Here is a 21,528-nt window from a genome sequence, read left to right as displayed (position 1 = left end):
TCCTCTATCCATGGGATTTCCCAGGCAAGAATACTAGAGTGGGTTGCCGCCTCCTCCTCCAGGGGATCTTCCTGACCCAGGAATCGAACCTGTATCTCCTACGTTTCCTGCATTGCAGGTGAATTCCTTACCTGCTGAGCCTTGGGGAAGCCCCAATACATCTACCATTTATTAATTTAATAAACATTTATGAATCATCTGCTATTTACCAGGTCCTATCCTAAGCACACTGGGACGTAACAGTGAAGAAAGTAGATTAGAAATATCTGTTCTTTGGAGTTTACCTTTAGTGGGAGAGGACAAATAACAAAGTATACAAATCAGGGATAAAATGTAAGGTTTTAGTGAGGATCAGAGAAAGCAGGACAAGGGAGCAAAGACGGAGGGGAGTGGGGTGGATATTTGAGGTAGAGTGGTCAGAAACAACCTTTCTGGTAAGGTGACTTTTGAGCAGAGTCCTGAATGGTATCAGGAGAAGAGCATTCCAGAAAAACAGGTGCAAAGGTGAAGGATGTTTGGTGTGTTTGAGAAGCATTAAGTAAGCCAGCATGGCAAGATCAAGATCATCTAGGGGCAAGTGGTAGGAGCTGAGTTCAGAGAGGCTGCAAGCGGGAGGAACAGTTGGTGTGGTGCCCTGTTAGGTATGCTACAGACTTTGCACTTTTTTCTGAGATGAGAATTTTTGTGAGGGTTTTGAGCAGAGGAGTGGCATGATCATTTAATTAATATGTATTAATTGGTTGTCTGGGCTTCCCAGGTGTCTCAGTGGTAAAGAATCTGTCTGCCAGTGCAGGAGATGCAGGAGATGTGGGTTCAATCCCTGGGTCTGGAAGATCCCCTGGAGAAGGAAGTGGCAACCTACTCCAGTATTCTTGGTGGAAAATCCCATAGACAGAGGAGCCTGGCAGGCTATAGTCCATGGGGTCACAAAGAGTCGGACATGACTGAGCGATTGGGCACACACACACAATTGATTATCTACAATGAGCAGGACCTTGTGGGTATATGTGGTCACAAAAATGTAGAAGACATGACTTCTCTCCTAAGGAAGTTTCAGTTTAGTTCAGTCACTCAGTCGTGTCCGACTCTTTGCGACCCCATGAATCGCAGCATGCCAGGCCTCTAGAAATGCCTGGGCAGGTCTTCACTGGTAGTCCGGCAGCTAAGACTGTGCTCCCAATCCAGGAGGCCTGGGTTCGATCCCTGGTCTGGGAACTAGATCCCATATGCCACAACTAAGAGTTCTCATGCCTCAAGCAAAAATCCTGCATGCTGCAGCTAAGACCTGGCGCAGTCAAATTAATTAATTAATTTTAAAAATGACTGAATATATACATAAAGCTTAGGAATAGAGGCATTTAGGTCCAAAAGACACATGGTTATGGGAAGAGCATGGAGTATAACCTGGGTTAAAGTTCTGGCTCTTTGTTTTAACACCTTCAGCCACAATTTACTGGGGCATTGTATGTGCTTGGTAAAGTAATAATGCTAGTATTTAATGATGACTTATTATGAGCCGTGCTCTGGACTGTGTTCTTTATAGGGATGACATAGGTATTGAAGGTTTGAGCCTGAGGGCTTGAATGCCTGGTTTTAAATTCTTGGTGTGTCACTTTTAAACTGGTGGTGACCTTGGGCAAGTTACTTCTGTACCTCCGTTTACTCATTGTATAACATGTGGATGATAAAAAATACTTTTTAAGGTTGTTATGCTGATTAAATGAGTTAATATATGCGAGGTATGTGGGACAGTGTCTGGCACCAGATAAATGTTAGCCATTATTTTTACATTTAAGCCTCACCACAGCCCTGTGAAGTAGGTGTGAGTCATCCCATTTTATATTTTAAGTAGCAGGTTAAAAGTTAAGTAACTTGTCCAAAGTTTTATAATTAGCAAGTGAAAATTGGCCTCACAGTCGAATTCTTAGCTCCCTGAGCAGGGATCAAACCTATGCCCCATGCAGTGGTTAAGACCACTGGACCTCCAAGGGAAGACCCCCAGATTCCTTACTGTTGCACCTTTACTTAGTATAACCACAAACTTGTTAGGAGAGATGCAGGCTTTCTGTCTGAGATGATTTCTTAATGATGTGATCTTGTGAAAGTACTTTACTATGCCTCAGTTGACTCTTCTGTAAAATAAGGATAATACATTACACAGAATACATAATATTGACAGAAACAAACCTCACAGTGTGCCCGTCATCTACAGATAATCAGTGAATGTTAGTTCCCTTTTACCTTTGATAAAACCTGACTTGTGAACATGGGGAAAATGATCTTTGGTTAAGAAGAAGAATTTTTATATCTTGCCCCATACGTTTTCCATACTTCAATTGGGCATCTGTGGTGCTCAGTTGGTAAAGAATCTGCCTGCAATGCTGGAGACCTGGGTTTGATCCCTGGGTCAGGAAGATCCCCTGGAGGAGGAAATGGTAACCCACTCCAATATTCTTGCCTGGAGAATCCCCTGGACAGAGGAGGCTGGTGGGCTACAGTTCATGGGGTTGGAAAGAGTCGGACATGACTGAGCAATTAACACTTCCACTTTCTTTCAAATACAGTATAGCTCTTTAGAAACATATATGGTTTTGTCTGCCTTTGGATTTGATTCAGACCTACACTGTAGGATTTTTAAGCCTGCATGTGAGTATTCTTAAAGACCCATTTCACAGCCACTCTGGCTTCAGAGCTTCATTTCCGGGTTGGTAGGACACGATCATGTGCTTGATGTCCCCATTGTTGCTTTTATCTTTCACAGCAGATGTGAAAGTAAACAGACAAGGTTGAAAAACAGGAAGAGGTTTGGCTGATGTTCGTTGGGAGGGTGTTTTTGCAGGGGAACTGTACACAAGCCACCTGAAATTTGAAGTGCCTTGAATCTTTCTGACTTTTAGAAGGTACAAAAGATGTTATACCTTATTGCCATAGACTAATAAAAAAGTAAATGATTTTGCAGTTAACGAATTCATGAATTTTGTGTTTCTGTGTTGAAGCATATTGGAGAAGTGAGATTGTGTTCCTCTTTTTGTTTGAAACAGAGGACTGATGAATGACTTTATAGTCAGCCCCATTCTGTTTTTTTTTCACTTGCGGAGTATTTTTTCAATAAGGAAATATAGAGTTTTTGTCGTTGTTGTTGGGTATCTGTTCTAATGTCATTACACTTTAACTTCTTTAAAAGCCAAAACTTAAAACAGCATTTTTCTACTAGGCTCTTGTCTTTGTTCTTAGGGAAAGGAGTTAACACATGTTAAATGTTAGCTGTGTAGTAGGTACTGCTCTTCATATATGCTAACTAAGTGCATACATTACTATTAACTATTTCCATTTTTGACATTCAGTCTGCAATGAGTTGTTTTCATTGCTTTGGAGAAATCTCTCTCTCTTTCCCTTTTTCTCCTCCTTCCCTTTCCTCTCTGTCTCCCTTTTTCCTCCTCCTAAATCATTCTCTCCCATATTTTTGCTGAACAGTTTTCTGTTAATATTATTTTGGAGGCAATGTGATGTAGCAGCCAGTAACAATATGGATTTTGGAATCAGATAGACCTGAGTTTACAGTTGGGCTGTTTTGATAGAAAAAAATACTTTCTCTCTTAGTAAATAAGAGCCAGGCTCCTCCAGAGTTGGCTTTTGAAGGAGATTCTGCACACGGGGTGGGATAATTGGAGCTCCTAGCAAGAACTTTTGTTCCTAAAGATTCACCTTTCCCTGGGGAATCCTTTGCTGGTCTCAGGAAATGTTGCTTTCTTTTTAATTTTTGGCCCCAGAGGTGAGTCTTCTCTTAATACTCCTGTAGTACACAGATGAGACCAGGCTGGAACATTTCAGTTCAGTTCAGTTCAGTTCAGTCGCTCAGTTGTGTCCGACTCTTTGCGACCCCATGAATCGCAGCACACCAGGCCTCCCTGTCCATCACCATCTTCTGGAGTTCACTCAGACTCACGTCCATTGAGTCCGTGATGCCATCCAGCCATCTCATCCTGGGTCTTCCCCTTCTCCTCCTGCCGCCAATCCCTCCCAGCATCAGAGTCTTTTCCAATGAGTCAACTCTTCTCATGAGGTGTCCAAAGTACTGGAGCTTCAGCTTTAGCATCATTCCTTCCAAAGAAATCCCAGGGTTGATCTCCTTCAGAATGGACTGGTTGGATCTCCTTGCAGTCCAAGGGACTCTCAAGAGTCTTCTCCAACACCACAGTTCAAAAGCATCAATTCTTCGGCGCTCAGCCTTCTTCACAGTCCAATTCTCACATCCATACACGACCACAGGAAAAACCATAGCGTTGACTAGACGGACCTTAATCGGCAAAGTAATGTCTCTGCTTATGCTAAAGGCTAGGAGATACGAAAGAGAAATGAGCACTGAGTTATTGGAATGTTTCTGTATAATCTGTTTCACAAGATAAAACTCCTCTTTAATTGGTGGTTTTCTTTTGGGATGCCTCCCGTTTTAACTGCAACGCACATGTCTGCCTTCCCATGGCAGAAGCTGTCTTCACTAATATTTCTGCCTGGGAGTGCCTACAGCGTATACAGAGTGCTCTACCCAGAGAAGGCCAAGAGGTGAAAAGGGGTTCTCTGTTTTGCCAGCCTTTGGTTATATTTGAGAGAGGAGCCACTTTTTGCTTGTGATCAACACTGGGTATATACAACCCTTAAGGGAGACCACTGTTACTCATAGCTTATTAATTAGCATTCGCAGGAAAAAAAAATTGGTAGAGGAATTTGGGAATAGAGGTGGGAGGGGGAGCTTCTTTTTGACCATTTATCTCAGATAATATAATCTCTGATTGTAACTCAGAAATTTGACACAAAATAGCTCTCAGTAAATATTCCCTCCCCATATTTTGATTCTTAACATCGTTGGATGCCTAAGGAGCTATTCTTTGAGTTTGTTGTAATTTTATCTCAGGGTTTGCTTGAAGAGATCCTAGTCCTTAATCAGGTCCAGAGTTGGGCTGAGGACAGTGGCGATAAATGTAACTTGTTGTGATCAAGATGGAACCCCTGGTGCTCTGAGCAGTCTCAGTTTAAATGTTAAAGGAAGTGTCTCTTGTATCACAGACTATTATTTCCAGAGGGGGACATATAACTAGGCTATTGATATAAGGTTTCTGGCTTGTTTTAAATATAGAGAAAGTACAACAGAGTCAAAGACCTTTGGAGTCACAGACTTGCTTTATAATCCTGGCTCTGATACTGTTTCGCTGTGTGTAAGTAACTTAGCTCCCTATTTTTTAGTCTCTCTTTGTTAAATTTATATAAAGTTTAACATGACCTACCTTTTAGAACTGTTGAAAAGATGAAATAATACGTAATAGGGTGGCACTGCTGCTGCTAAGTCACTTCAGTTGTGTCCAACTCTGTGAGACCCCATAGACCACAGCCCACCAGGCTCCCCCATCCCTGGGATTCTCCAGGCAAGAACACTGGAGTGGGTTGCCATTGCCTTCTCCAGTGCATGAAAGTGAAAAGTGAAAGTGAAGTCGCTCAGTCGTGTCTGACTCTTAGTGACCCCATGGACTGCTGCCCACCAGGCTCCTCCGTCCATGGGATTTTCCAGGCAAGAGTACTGGAGTGGGGTGCCATTGCCTTCTCCTGGTGGTAAAGAATCCACCTGCCGATACAGGAGACACAAGAGACACGGGTTCAATCCTTGAGTCGAGAAGACCCCCTGGAGTAGGAAATGGTAACCCACTCTAGCATTCTTGCCTGGAAAATTCTGTGGACAGAGGAGCCTGGTGGGCTATAGTCTACGGCGCGGCAAAGAGTTGGACACAACTGAGCGTGCACACACACACACGCCTGGTGCCAGGACACAGTGGACACTTAATGAATAAAAAATAATTATTATTTTCAGTAACATTTCTATAAAATCCATCTTCTCTGATTTATACATATTCTGACCTTGTCATTTTTGATAGCTTTACTGAGATACAATTAACAATATACTCGTTTAAATATACAATTCAGTGTTTTCTAGTGTGTGCAGCTGTCATCTCAGTCTAACTTTAGGTCATTTTTCTCCCCCAAGAAAGAACTGCATACCCACTGGCAGTCAGCACCCATTCCCCAACCTGTAATAATCCTAGTACTAGGCACCATTACTTGGTGTCTCTGTAAATTGGTCTGTTCTGAACTTTTCTTATAAATGGAATCATACAACATCTGGCCTTTCGTGGTTAGCATCTTTCAGTTAGCAGAGTGTTTTTAGGGTCTGTCTGTGCAGTAGTGTATCAGTAGCTCATACCTTTTAATTGCTGAGTAATATTCCATTGTATGGTCATGCTACATTTTATTTATTCATGTTATCAGCTGATGGACATTTGGGGTGTTTTCACTTTTTGACTGTTATGAATAATGCTGCTGTGACCATTCATGTGCAGGTTTTTGTGTGAACATATGTTTTCATTTTTCCTGAGGATGTACATAGGAATGGAATTCCAGGCCTTATGGTAATTCTAAGTTAACATTTTGTAGAACTGTCCTTGATTGGTTTTAATCATGTTTTCCTCTTTGACTGCATGGTTTTCTGTTTTTTTGCTGTGGCTGACAGCCATAGCCATCTTCACTGTTAGTTACCAACAGCTTACTGAATTTCTTTTTATTATCTTCTTACTGTTCAGCTGTACCCTGTTTTGCTCAAATCGATAGTCACTGCAAATGAATCTCTTGTGTTTTTTAAAAATAGATTATACTACCTATCCATGAAATGTTCTTTTCTGTTTCGTCACCCTTGTTACTTGTAGTCTCTCCCTGGCTGAAGATGGGTTTAGAAATAAAAGTTCTAAATAAGTTCTATAGAAATTTGATCCATACTTTGGTTTACTTTACCTGGTTATGAATAATACTGAAGATCTATGATAGGAGGAGAGATACTTAAATGAATATTTGGTACTAAACGTATGAGGCAGGCTAAATTATTCCATCCATATTCAAAATGCTTAATAACAGGGGCTTTTAAAAGAAAAAGAACACAAAATTAGAGATAAAAACAAATGTTTATTCAGAATGAGAAAATAAACCACAACAAATTATATATTTTCTTTATTTTTCTGTTGGTTGTGCCAAGTGGCTTGTAAGATGTTAGTTCCCCAACCAGAGATTGAACCAAGCCCAGCAGTGAGAGTGCTGAATCCTAATCACTGGACCACCAGGGAATTCCCTAAACTATATATTTTAAAAGCTGAAAAACCCAAATATCACAAGATTCAGAAAAACAGCATAATATTTTTTAACTACCTGATACACTGCTATAATTTCCCCTATATTCATGCTGCTAAAGATTTTCATATTATGACTTTGTAATATCATTTTTATAGGGACCATAGAAAGATAATTCAGTCTTCTTTCTACCACTTGGCCTTGGCAGGGACCAACACAAACGAGGACCTTGAAGCTTAAGCTTCTTTAGCTTTATAGTAAGCCTACATCTGCATAGTAAATAAGCTTAAGATATTATCTAGGAGATTGTAAAATGCTTATTCTGTGTTCTAGTCATTGATTACAATTATTTGTTAAAAGATACTTCCTGTGAATCGTTCTTGGATTTAATGTTTAATTATCCATTTATCTTTGTAAATTTTTATAATATCTTTTCTTTCAGGAGTGTACAGTACAAATGAATCATCCTAAACTGTAAAGGGTATTTTTTTAACTTCTTCGCCCATCCCAGATGCAGATACTAGCTGGGTATTTTGTTGAATGCCCTTTATTTTAAGTTTGCCAGTTTTTTTTTTTTTTCATGGTTAGATGGTTGTGCATTTTTGGGGAGAATACCACAGAGGTAATGCGTCCTCATCACATCATGTCAGGAGATATATGGTATCAGTAGTTATTATTCCTGGTTAAGGTAAATTCTTGGCTTCCCTGGTAGCTCAGCTGGTAAAGAATCCACCTGCAATGCAGGAGATCCCGGTTCAACTCCTGGGTCAGAAAGATCTCCTGGAGAAGAGATAGGATACCCACTCCAGTATTCTTGGGCTTCCCTGGTAGCTCAGCTGCTAAAGAATACGCCTGCAATGTGGGAGACATGGGTTCAGTCCCCAGGTTGGGAAGATCCCCTGGGGAAGGGAATGGCTGCCCACTCCAGTATGCTGGCCTGGAGAATTCTATGGACTGTATAGTCCATGGGGTCGCAAAGAGTCAGACATGACTGAGTGACCTTCAGTTTCACTAAGGTAAAGTCTGCTAGGTTTCTCCACTGTAAAGTTACTAATTTTTTTGTGTCTTTTCTAACTATCTCCTTTTCCTCAAAAGTGAGTCCCTAAGTCCAGCCTAGGTTCAAGGTGGCGGGAATCAAGCCCCATCTCCTGAAGGGGAGAATCTGAAAAAATTTATGGGTGTATGTTAAAACTGCCACAGGAATTAATAAATATTTTGGGGGAGATCCTTTGAAGCTATGCAAATATCATGTGTGTGTGTGTGCGCTCAGTCATGTCCAATTCTTTGCAACCCCATGAACTGCAGCTCTCCAGGCTCCTCTGTCCATGGAATTCTCCAGGCAAGAGTACTGGAGCGGGCTGCCCTTTCCTTCTTCAGGGGGTCCTTCCGACCTGCGCCACTTGCATCTCCTGCATTGGCAGGTGGATTCTTTACCAGCTGAGCCCTGGGGGAGGCCCTGCAAGCATCGTGTTTCTCTGTAAAGTTTTGCTGACTGCTTTTAGTCTTCATCAGGGATGTTGCCTGCAGCCACTGTTGCTGTGGTATTCTAATGGTGATTTTCCATTCTGGGAGGGCTTCTAAAAACTAATTGCAGGGCCCTATCCTGAAAGTTTCTGATTCAATATGTCTGAGTAGGGCCTGAGAATTTGCATTTCTCAGTGACAAGTCCCCAGTGACAAATTGATGCTGGTCTGGGAATCTGAGAATCACTAATAGAAAGCATTATCATAATCTCAGCAAGTTCCCTTCCCAGCTAATCCCTGCCTCCCTTTAGGCGGCAGTCTCTGTTCTGATTTTTATGTAGTTACATTCTAAACACAGTGAATCTCTTTAGGAAAGCTCAATTGATGAAAATCCACATTTTAAAAAAAAGGTAAATTAGGGAGAGTTGATTGTTAGATTTGTTATTATTATTTCTTTATTGGCTGTGCTGGGTCTCCTTTGCTGCACAGGGGCTTTCTTTAGTTTTGATGAGCAGGGGCCAGTCTTGACTTGCGGCACGTGGGCTTTTTGAGGGGGCTTCTCTTGTTGCCGAGCGCAGGCCCTAGGCGCTCGGGCTTCAGTAGGTGCAGCCTGTGGGCTCCGTGGTCTCCGCTCTCGGTCTCTAGAGCACGGGCTTAGTAGTTGTAGCACATGATCTTAGTTGCTCCACAGCATGTGGAACCCAGACCAGGGGTCAAACCGGTGTCCTCTGCATTGCAAGGCAGATTCTTAACCACTGGACCACCAGGCAAGCCCCAGGGAGAATTGATTCTCATCAAAGAAGGATTTCTTTCATTTTCTTCTGAAAACTTGCAGATATATGTGACATATACTGCCTTGTATCATTTTTCCTGTGTGTGACAAGATTGTAAGTGGGGGGCTTAGTCTTGTCCTTTGTCACATTCCCTGTGGCATCTAGAAATCTTAGACATGGTCAGTACATATTCTCTTTTTTGGCCATGCCACCTGGCATGTGAGGGATCTCAGCTCCCCCACCAGGATTAAAACCCACGCCCCTCGTGTTGCAAATGCAGAGTCCTAACTACTGGACTGCCAAGGAAGTCCATATTGATTTTTTAAAGTCTTTTTTTGTTTCCCTCGCTCCCTTTTTACTAAACTTTAAAATAGCAAATGATTTCTCATTTAGATTTCCCTTCTACTTCATTTTAAATTATCTAGAAAAACAGGTATGACAGATGATAGATCATTGACTCTCATTAGAGACCATGTTCTATGACCAAGACGGACTGGTTTTACTTTAGTGTATAAAAGTAACCCTTCACACATTGCAAAGCTTTGCCTTTTTCTCCATGTTTCATCATCTATTTTTCTAAGATTTTATGTATTCTTAGAGGTTCTATTGGGGCTTCCCAGGTGGCGCTAGTGGCAAAGAATCCACCTGCTAATGCAGGAGATGCAAGAGATGAGGGTACGATTCTTGGCTGAAGCAGTTGACTCTAAGATCTGTATTTTCTAATCTTGACACCCATATTCCATATTCCATTTCTGTCTTTTCACTGTCTCTGGGATAACTCCGTTTGGATGTTTTGTGCCGTCACCTCTCTCCACCATTCATCTATCCAATATTTTATTCTTTGCTAGCCACTGTACTAGAAATAAGAATTTCAGAGATGAAAATGGCACAGTTGCTACCTTCAAGGATACTACCAGTAAAAGTGGGAATAGCTCCATAAGGAGATATACACAGGACATTATGGGATTACAGAGGAGGAAAACCAAGGAAGAAAAGAAAATTCTACTAGGCACAAGGGGAGTGGCCAAGCGAAGGCCTTCCAAGAAGTGACTGAGTAAATTCTTGAAGGACACATGAAAATAGCGTTGTTCTGATTCTATTATAAGTGGAATTGTTTTCCTAATTTCATTTTTGAATTGTTTATTGCTTATGTATAGAAATGCAATTCATTTTTGAAAAAACATGTATTTATTTATTTTTGGCTGCACTGGGTCTTCGTTGCTGTACATAAGCTTTTTGTAGTTGTGGCAAGCGGGAGCGACTCTCTAGTTGCAGCGCATGAGCTGCTCATTTCGGTGGCTTCTCTGGTTGCAGAGTATGGGTTCTAGAGTGTGTGGGCTCAGTAGCTCCCAGGCTCTAGAATGTGCGCTCATTGTGGCCCATGGGCTTCGTTGCCCCACGGCATGTGGAATCTTCCAAGAGCAGGGATCAAACCTGTGTCCCCTTCATTGGCTAACCACTGGACCACCACGGAAGTCTGAAATACAATTGATTTTTGAATGTTGATCTTGTATCCTGCAATCTTGCTGAACTTGCTTCTTGTAGTAGGTTTGTGTGTGTGTGTGTTTGTATGAATTCCATAGAATTTTCAATGTACAAGATCGTGTCATCTGTAAATTGATATAATCTTACGTCTCCCTTTCTAATCTGTATCACTTTTATATTTTTTTCTTGTTTAATGGCCCTGGCTAGAACCTTAAGTACAATGTCAAATAGGAGTGGTAAGAGCAAACATCCTGGTTTTGTTCCTGATATTAGGGAGAAAGCTTTTTCCCTGTGTGTGGTATGTATTGATGTTAGGTGTAAGTTTTTTGTACTCTTCATCAGATTGAGGAAGTTTCCATCTATTCCTTGTTTGTGTTTTTTTTTTAAATCATGAAAGGGTGTTGGGTTTTGTCAGATGCTTTTTCTGCATCTATTGAGATGATCATGAAGAACTTTCATTTTATTGATATGGTGTATTACACTGATTGATTTTTATATATTGATCCAAACTTTCAAAGAAAAAAATGTAATTTCACTGGTTTTCTCTATTGGTTTTCTGTTCTCCATGTTGTTTATTTCTACCTTTTCTCCCCACTCTTAAATTTTTTTTTTCTTTTTGTTTTAGTTAGCTTGCTCTTCTTTTTTCCAGTTTCTTAAGGTGGAAGTTTAGGTTATTGATTTGGTACCTTTTTTCTTTTTTAGTGTGATTGTCTATAGCAGTAAGTTTCCCTCAGAGCACTGGTTTCTCTGCATACCATAAGTATGTTGTGTTTTCATTTTCATTCATTTCAAAGTCTTTTCTAATTTCCTTTGTGATTTCTTATTTGATCCATTAATTATTTAGGAGTGTATTGTTTTATTTTCACGTTTGTGAATTCTCCAAATTTCATCCCATTATTGATTTCTAATTTTATTCCATGTGATCAGAGAATATTCTTTGTATGAATTCAATCATTTCAAATGTATCGAAGCTTGTTTTATGGTCTAATTTATGTCTTTTTTGGAGAATGCTCTTATAAGATGTCTGTGAGGCATAGTAAGTTGGTTTATTCTGTTCTGAAAGTCTTCTTTTGCCTTGCTGGTCTTCTGTCTAGTTGATCTGTCCATCACTGAAAGCACTTGATATTTAAAAATTTTAAAGGCCTACTACAGTGTTCTTGCCTGAAAACTTCCAGGGACGGATGAGCCTGACAGGCTTTGGGCAGGGCTTTGTGAAAGTGGCTCGTTTCTGCTCCGTGTGGTGTGAGCTTGGGCAGCTTGTCTCTGTCTCGTGCGGAGTAAGCCCCAGTGGCGGGGCTGGAGCTGGAGGGCACAAGGTGGCCTCAGGTTCATGTCTGATGCTTCAGCCAAGGGTGGTCCATCATCTGGAGGCTGGCTGGAAAACAGGGCCTAATACTGTGACTCTAATACTTGATAGGAAGAGTTGGTGGCTGTCTTCGTAAGCAGACTACCATAGCTCTTAAACAAATGTTAAATTGGGTTAAGAGCTTAAATCTTGTAACTGTTCTTTCCTTTTCTGTACACTACTTTCAAAATAATTCTTGGAAATGCTCTGATGAAACTTAGTTAACTAACATTAAAATATGTCACCTGAAATCAGATAGCAAAATATTTCTTGGGAAATGATTGAAATAACTAGTTTTGATGTTATGTTTGGTGGGTTCAAAGCTTGGTTTTGAAATCAAGTCTGTTGGGGAAACTGTTCTAGTCTGGTTTAAATTACATTAAACTATGAGATGAGTCCTAAGTAGGGAAACCAAAATACTCAGAGATTGGTTGTATGTTGTGTGACTAAAAGAAAATGTTTACAACTATCTGACCTGTGATGTGGCAGGAAGTATGTATTAGGATATTCAATGTGTTGCTTGATAAGAAAATGGAAGCATGACATTTACTTTTTTTTTTTTTTTACTGGTGACTTTTCACGCCTCAAGGTCTTAATGAATGAATTACCCATTACCCAGAGGTATGGGATATGAAAAGCACACAGAAGGCCTCACGGAAAATCACTAGATGGTGATTTTGTCTTTGAGACATGTTTCTTAGTATTTGAGAGTATACCAGGTTATAATAACTTTTATTATGGAGACAAATGATGAGGAAGAGTGAGTTGTAGGTAGTTGTAGGCAAGTTTTATTAAATGAATAGTCTTTGGAGGAAGAGCTTTTTTTATTGAGTCTACACCAAGTTTTAAGACATATTTGTCAAAAATTACCTATACTATGGTATTAATTTATCAGCAGAGATAGTTTTCTGCAAAGAAGATCCATAGAAATCAATGACTTAAAATGTCTTGTCTGTGTAAATTTTAAAAGTAATAACTGGAATTTTAGAAATTTGGAGCAAAAAAGAAAAGTATGAATGCAAAATTAGAAAATTACCCATAATCATCAAATATCAGTAGCACTGTAAACATATTGATGGCATTTCTCTCTGGCCTTTTATATTTTCATTTTTTGAGATAATATGGAGCCTTATGGATTTCATCCCTCCAACCCCTCTCGTTGTGATTTCTTTGGGAAGTCTTACTTTGTTCTTTTAATTATAATAGGAATAATAATAGGAAACTCAGTTTATTAGAAAAAAGAGAAAAGAAAAATTCCTTCCCTACATACATGCTAGGAGTATAGCTTTCAACCCTGGTCTATGGAGCAAACAAAGAAAATCTAATGTTAGTTTGGTAAAAGCCTTTGAAGATAACAGTTCATTTGGTTCTAAGCGAGAAAATCAAGATTTAAAAATGAATTTGTAGAAGCAGAATATAATTCTATTTATAACATCTATAAATTTGGGAGTAATAAAAGTAGTTTTTAATAGTGATGATATGAACTGAATTGTCTCTGATTATGCTATAATTGGCTGTATGTCCATGCAACCCCTATTGTTACTTGGGTAGTTATCAGGCGATAATTACATGCAGACCGTTCTTTGTATAATATATATTGCTGAGGAGAACCTCACCTAGGATATAAGTTGTCATCTTTTCCTTCTTCTCTTTTTTCTCCTTCTTCCTCCCTTTGTCCTTCTTCCTCCTTTGCTCCCTCTCCCCCTCCTCCTCCCTCTTCTCCTTCTTCATGTTGATAAAAATGGTGTATACATCTTTAAGGATGTACCTGTTACATAATATGAGTTCCGTTAATGTTTGTTTATGATAAGGACTGCTTGGCAGTTTTTAAACTGATGGTTTTTAAAGGAGTTGTTTCCCCACCCAGAATATTGGAAACGAGAATAGATAGAAGAATATTTTATACTGTAACATAGTGACAACTCTAAAGGAAACAAAAGGAGTTTTATAACTCTAAAAGAAGAAAGCAGTGTGCACCAGTAGAATGTACTAGGTGTAGGTGTTTAATGTTCTTTTTCTTTTATTTTCTTTAAGGTAAAAGATGAGCTGTACATATTGTGTTGATGTGTATTCCGAGTCATCATTCGATCTGTTAACAGCTGATTAGACTTTTCTTTCATTCCGTAGCGACTGTGTTTCGTTTCATGCCTCCTCCTGTACTCCTTCCTCTCCTCAATACTCAGCGTAAAGCTCTGACCAATAAAAATCAAGTGATGGAAGAAGATGGCTAGCTGGTTCAACTCTCAAAGGGCTCACTGAGGGTTCACTGGCCTCACTTGTGCTCTTGATCTATTAAAGACATTTGTAAGGGCAAGTTGGGGCTCAGTGAATGCCTCAGGTGGTTTATGCTTTTAATGTGGAACGAAGTAACGCACACAAAATGAGAGAGGTGGAGAAGCCTACATCAGGGCTGAAGAGAGCTCCTGTGTATGGCAAGGATAGGCAGAGTGAGGCAAAACAAAAAAAAGTGAGACAAGGGAGAATGCATGCTTATTCAGAAGTGGGCATGCAGCAGCTGTGGGCATGTGCAAAAGGGGAGGCCAAATTAATGGATGAGTGTAACTTTAAATTCTTTGCTTAATTATGAATTCTAAAGAGGCCTCTTAATCCCTGGAGGATGAATGGCTTTCTTTTTGTTAGGTACAGCTAGGGATCCTTCCAGTGTTTAGATGCTATTAAAAATGCAGCTAATTTTAGATATTCTACAGAATAGGTTGGAGATCTTAATGTTTATTATTAGGGTATTTTGTATTAATTCTGGTTAACTAAACTGCTTAAATTATTTTAGTATATTGACTAGAGAGCATTTTGGTTTGCCACAAATTGAAGTTACTTAATTACAAATGTGTGTTTTGCATGTTCTCGTTAAACATTCCCCTGATTCCTTATAAAACATGGTTGTGGAGATGGTCCCATCCTAGCTTTTATCCTATTCATACTGTAGAGGCTATACTTTATCTGTCTCAGATCACATGGAAATCTTGTTTCTTTTAATTAAGTAACTCAGTGCTGCCCTGGCTCTTCTCTAGTTGCTGCAAGAGGGGGCTGCTCTGTGTGGTCGTGCTTGGGCTTCTCCCTGTGGTGGCCTCTCGCTGCGGAGCGCAGGCTCTAGAGGGCACGGGTTTCGGTAGGTGCGGTTCCTGGGCTCTGGAGCACAGGCTCAGTCATTGTGGTTCAGGAGCTTAGTTGCTCTGTGGCATGCGGGATCTTCCCGGACCAGGAATCGAACCCGTGTCTCCTGCAATGGCAGGTGGATTCTTTACCACTGAGCCACTGGGGAAGCCCAGAAACTGTGTTTCTTCAAGTGAAATTTGTCATAACTTTGAGAGAAAACAAAGCATATCAACAGTTCTTGGAAAGCTGGGAAGGACAATACTATATTTACTTGTCTTAAGTGGAAAAAATTGGCTATGGAGGCTCTGAAATGGCAACTATGTGAGTGGAACAAGAATGGAATATCTTGTTTTTTTTCCCTGAAGTATCTTTTTTTAATGATTTAAATCAGCACTCAGTATTCTTTCATCACACTACTTTTATGTGCCTAACATGTGATATTTGATACATTAAAAGAATATATGAAACATAAAATGTAATTTAGAAAGTATAATAATAAAAGGAATGCTTGTGAACCTACTATCAACTTAAGAACAAGAACATTACCAATACTACCCCTCTCTCCTATCCATTCTCCTGTCTTCCCCTCAGAGGTAACTGCTGCTGTGCGTTTTGTATTTTACAGTAATTAAAAAAATAATCTATTAATATATATCCTTACAATTCTAGCATTTAGTTTTGCTTGTTTGGAGATTTAAGAAAATGGTGTGTTTTGAATTCTTCTGCTATTTGGTTTTTTCACTCTACGTTGTTTCTAAGAGGTCCGTTTATGTTACTTCCTGTGACTGTAGTTGACTCACTTTTACCATGGTATAGTATTCCACTGTGTAACTACTCCTCAATTAATGTGCTCATTTTCCCGATGATAGACATTGCTGTAAAGATTCTTCTACGTATCTGCTTGTATTTGTGTGTGTTGGATGAGTAGCTGTGGATGAGCACCTCCGCGTTTCTCTAGGGTAGATACTTAGGAGTAGAACTGCTGCCTGGAAAAATTTCATGGGCAGAGGAGCCTGGCGGGCTATAGTCCATGAGGTGGCAGAGAGTCAGACACGACAGCACACGAGAGAGAGCGTACATGTTTGGCTCTACGAGATTATACCAGGCATGGCACTAAGAACTAGCATTTAATAATCAGAATAACTCATGACTTAGCAACAGTTTAATAAAGAAACAGTGGCTTAGAGATGTTAAGTGTCCAAGAAGCCACACGGGTAGCCAGTTGGCTGAAGAGGTTCAGATTCACGTTTGTCTAATTTAGAACCAGACTCTTAAAATCAGTCAATTGTTTTGCCTGTCTATGGTAAGTATCCATAGCCAGATTTTTGATATGGTGTATCAGAATGCTTTTTCGTGAGAGTGTTTAAGTCATGGATCTATTTTAGAGAGAAAAACCTATGTGTATTGTTGTTGTTCCGTCGCTAAGTCATGTCTGACTTTCGCAACCCCATGGACTGCAGCACGCCAGGCTCCCCTGTCCTTCACTATCTCCTGGAGTTTGCTCAAATTTGTGTCCATTGAGTTGGTGATTCTATCGAATCATCTCATCCTCTGCTGCCCTGTTCATCTTTTGCCTATGTGTATATTAAAAAAAAAAGCTTTCTCGGTCCCATGAAATTAGAGACCTAGTCTTCTTCTAAATTTATGCTCTAGCAGCCTTAACATATGGCTTCTGTTCTGAAGGTCGTGAGATGATTACTTATACTGTAGCCAGCCATCTGTGTTCTAGGCTAGAAGGCAGTGGGGGGAGGGGTAGAAGGCCAAAGGGCAATAACTTCCATTTATATCCTACGGGTCACCTGTGTCTGTGAGGAGAGCTGGGAAATGTAGCCTTTTAGTCGAGCACATTCTGCCCTTAATTATGTGAGGATTTTGTTAATAAGAAAAAAGAGTAACATATAGGATAGGCACCCAGCAGTTTCCACACATGCATATCAAAGCCAAGTGAAGAAATACAACCCTCTTCCATTTACTAAGGATGGTTTTATAGTTGTTGCTTTTTAATTATTGAGAAAAAAGTACTTTTAAAAACCTACTTCTACATGTGATTAATAATCAGATTGAATCAGATAATCAGATTGAACCCAGCATCAGGTTGAACACTGTAGGTAGACTCATGAAATTTTAGTTTATTTTTGCATTATCCCATTATATATTAGTGCTTAGAAGTAGGGCAGGTTTTAAGCAAAAAAGATACCGAAAAATGAAGTGATCTGATATATTTTGGAGACTGTGAAGCAAGAGACTGAAAGGAGAACAATAATAGAGCAGAAGCAAATCAGTTAGAAAAGCCTTGAAGTGAGAGGGATAGCTATATGGCCCAGAATTGGTCTAGAAAAAGATTCTAGCTTCTGAATATTTCTTGAAACCAGGAGATTTCAAATTCGGAAATTATTTGAAGATTAATGTTACCTACCCTTTGAAATCAACCTATGGAGAAACAGAGATGACTTTGTCTTCTTACTCATGAGGAGAATGAAGAAAAAGATGTCTAGTTCACACTGGGACTATGAGCAAGGGTAGGACTAAAAGAAAAACCAAATTGTAGCCTATGTATTAAACTGGGCCAAACTGAGTTGTGCAATGGGACTTATAATTCACTACATAATGTGGTAATATAAGTTTTCTTCTGTTCCTGAACTGTAGGGACCCTTTTTTCCCCCTAGTTATCAACGTGATAATATTTATCATTATAAATCTGGAAGATACAAGAAAGGGGAAAGGAAAAACATCCCTTTATAGAAAGATAAGCACCATTTATTCAAGAGAACATTTTAAAATATGATATATCCATAATGTTGGTGTTAGGTTATCAATTTTGTATACTATGCACATTTCAAAAAAAACATTTATAGATAGTGGCTGCTCTCTAGAAGTTTCTCTCTCTCTTTTTGCCCATTTCTTTTTGTTAATGAATTACTTGTATAAATTAGACTAAAGATAAAGGTTTAGCTTGTCTTTTCCTGGAAACAGTGTGACAGATGCAGGGCCTCAGCTGTGGTTCCTCCATCTCCACATTTGGGGAGAAGTTGATAGAGTGGCTCAAGGGAAGAACCAGCATATGCATACACACGGCACCCGCTTAATAACGCCTTGGGCCGCTGAGGTCATCAGCGTAATTATCTGTGTGGACCTAGACACTGGGATGGTAAAATACAGGTCGTATTGTTGTTTCTTAGAGAATTACGAAGACTTCAGAAGCCTGACCTCGTCACAAGAACATACTTTAGCCATTTCTTCCCTTAAATTGCAAAGTACAGTGCTCAGATTTGTGTTTTTAAGTTCTAAAAGTCTTAAATAGACTTAAATGTTGAGTCTTTTCCTGATTGCAGTATTTCAGGTAATACGTGGGACAAACGTTACTGTCATAGCTTTGCCGATCTCTTTAAACTTGATTTAGTTAAAAACTTATATAAAATTTTTGAATGATTTTAAACATATATAATAGAATAGTTGACAGTGTACTGTAATGAACCCCAAGTACTCATCACCCAGCTTCAACAGCTATCAACTCACGGGCAATCTTATTTCATCTCTATCATCCACCTGCTTCTCTTCCCCGTGTTATTGTGAAGCAAATCCAAGACATATAATTTTATATGTAATAATTTGGTTTTTCTTTAGAGATAACCCCACTTTAGAAAGCTTTAGATCCTGAACTTTCATTAACCAGTGTGTGTTGAGTGTGTGTGTGTGTGTGTGTGAGCCAGTGGTGAGTGATGTCATATCAATCACATTTGCAGTAGAATCTTAACAGATTAGACATGCCAGTTAGTGTGGTAAGAAAATTTCAGTTCCTGAGTAACATTTTTCTAAGGAAAGGCTCTAGCTTCATATGATACCCTAATATTTCTATTTTACATTTCACAGATCTCCCACTTTTAGGGCTGAAAAATCTTTCACCAACTTGAAAAAACATGCAGGAGGGTGATTTCAGAGTTCACATATTTAAGGCCATGGTCAGTTTAGTTCAAGAACTAACTAATTTATTAAATAACTCCTATGTGTCACCAGCAACAAAAATGACTTATGCACAGTTCTAATTCAAGGAGCCCAGTCTCATGAAGTGATTTTCTACCTAAGGTTAAGATATTCAACTCGTATTTTCAACCTCAATAACCATTAATTATGTAGACTCCTCTTTAGATAAAACATTTTAGTAGATCTTCATGGGATTGTAGCTATAATTTTAGTAATTCTTGATTAACAAAATACATGACAAAGTTATTATAAATCAGTACATCTTTTAAGTATATTTTGATTTTATTAAGCGTAACAACATCTGTATACATTTGAGAAACAGTAATATATATCAGGGCTTCCCAGGTGCCTCAGATGCAGGGACCTGCGTTTGATCCCTGATTGGGAAAGATCCCCTGGAGAAGGAAATGGAAACCCACTCCAGTATTCTTGCCTGAAGAATTCTGTAGGCAGAGGAGCCTGGTGAGCTTACAGCCCATGGGTCATAAAGAGTCAGACACAAGTGAGCAACTACCAAGTATATGTGGGAGTCATTATTTAGTCTACAGGCAATAGTGGCTTTTTGAATATCTTGTAAACTTCAAAGCCTCCAACAGCCCATAGGGCCTTTACTTTCAATAAAATTGGTTATTATTTTTATTATTAACAGCACTTGCTAGTGAAACCTCACAGACCAGTTAAAATGGGAGTTTGTACGAGAATGAAGGAATTTTCATTCCTATTGCCATAAGGGAGAAAGGGGCAAATCTTTTCTTCCTATTTCTACTTGTAAATTAAATGTTAAGAAGTAAGTTGTTGTTGTTTTGTTCTTTAAAATCTGATGATTTATTCTACTGCTTGGCTCTCCTCCATTTTCTCAATGGGTGTGGCTCGGAATTTGACAAGGTTAATGACTGAACAGTGATGCTGGGTGGGACTCAGAGGAGACTGGGCAGTGATGGGACTGTAAGCAAGGTCCAGAGATCCTGCTTATATATGTTGTCTGTGTTACTGTCTTAAGCACTGATCAATCAGATTGACTGAAAACTATGACTTTACAGGAAAATCACAGAAAACTGGTAAGTAACAAATACTATAACTTTTGTTGTAACTTGAGAAGCAATTTTCTCAACGAATCTTAGTTAACTTTATTAAGGATTGCTTTAGGACCTGTATTCATAATTTTGCTTTGTCTCAAGTGAAATAAGTCCCTCCTTGAAATTAGATGTGTATAGGGTAAGAGAAAGGGATGAATCAATCTGCTGTCAGTGTTGTGAGTCAGTTGCAGCTGCTGTGTAAAACGTTCCCATTCAGCTATTGAAGTCTTGCATGTGCAAAATATTCCTAATTTGTTAGGAACACACATGGCTGTGTGTGTATACAATGTCATTGTGCTGTAGGCTGTTCTTTATTAGAAAAGTATAGATCCCTGTGGGGTACTAATTACAGCTTTGGCTAGCAAGCCGCAGAAAAGCAAATAACAAAGGCGAGGGAAAATATGAAGAGAAAAGAGGGAACGATCTGGGCTTTGCTGTTTTACACCTCTCGCATAAATGAGCCATGGTGTGAGTAAACACAGCTGTATGGAAAAATTAGTTTTGAGGAATTGAAAGTAAATAGCTGCTGGCTTATTCAGCAGATCTAAGAACAAGAACTTTTCCTTGAAACTATAGAACTGTCACAGATTGATCTCTTTGTCTCTTGGGAAGCTGCTTGACATTAATCTTTGTGTTGGGTTGCAATCAGTATTGCTACTGCGGCCTTTATGCAACACATAACTACAAATATCCTTTAGGAATTCCACGATTAGAGAATTATATGTAAAGGTTTACTATTTATGTGACTATAAGGTAATTCACAGTAAGAATCATCTAAAAATACTGAGCACCTACTGTACAGTTCCTCTGATTAGGTACTGTGGGATGTAATGACATTTAGGATATAAACCCCACCATCAAGGAGTTTGCAGTCTAGTAATATTCATGAAATAAAGAGGACAAAGCAGAATTTAATAAAATGCTGGATAATGTGACATAAACAAGCTCTCTAAATTCCAAAAAGAGGAAGAGCAATTACAGAGGGCTAGAGTTTAGGGAAAGCTTCCTGGAAGAGCTGCAACTTGAGTTTGGCCTTGAAATAAGCAGTGAGAATTCTATCAGCAAGACATGAAGATAGCTTTGCTTAAGAAAGACTAGATCATATGTAGTGTGAAGAATGGATTGGA

General features: G+C 39.3%; 1 protein-coding gene across 29 annotated transcripts in view; it reads left to right on the top strand.

The window, feature by feature from the left end:
- The window catches only part of EPB41 (erythrocyte membrane protein band 4.1), a 184,590-nt gene that overhangs the window by 30,152 nt on the left and 132,910 nt on the right, over window positions 1-21,528 (top strand). For 2 of the 29 annotated variants that reach the window (XM_069578800.1, XM_069578796.1), the window contains exon 1: window positions 2,779-2,900. The exons of the other annotated variants lie outside the window; for them this stretch is intronic. The gene's annotated coding sequence lies outside the window, so the exon portion shown is untranslated. Of the gene's footprint in view, window positions 1-2,778; window positions 2,901-21,528 lie in introns of those variants that run through there. 29 annotated transcript variants of the gene reach the window in all.

The sequence above is a fragment of the Ovis canadensis genome, chromosome 2, assembly GCF_042477335.2.
Source record: "Ovis canadensis isolate MfBH-ARS-UI-01 breed Bighorn chromosome 2, ARS-UI_OviCan_v2, whole genome shotgun sequence".
NCBI lineage: Eukaryota > Metazoa > Chordata > Mammalia > Artiodactyla > Bovidae > Ovis > Ovis canadensis.
This window is presented reverse-complemented; position numbering and strand designations above follow the sequence as displayed.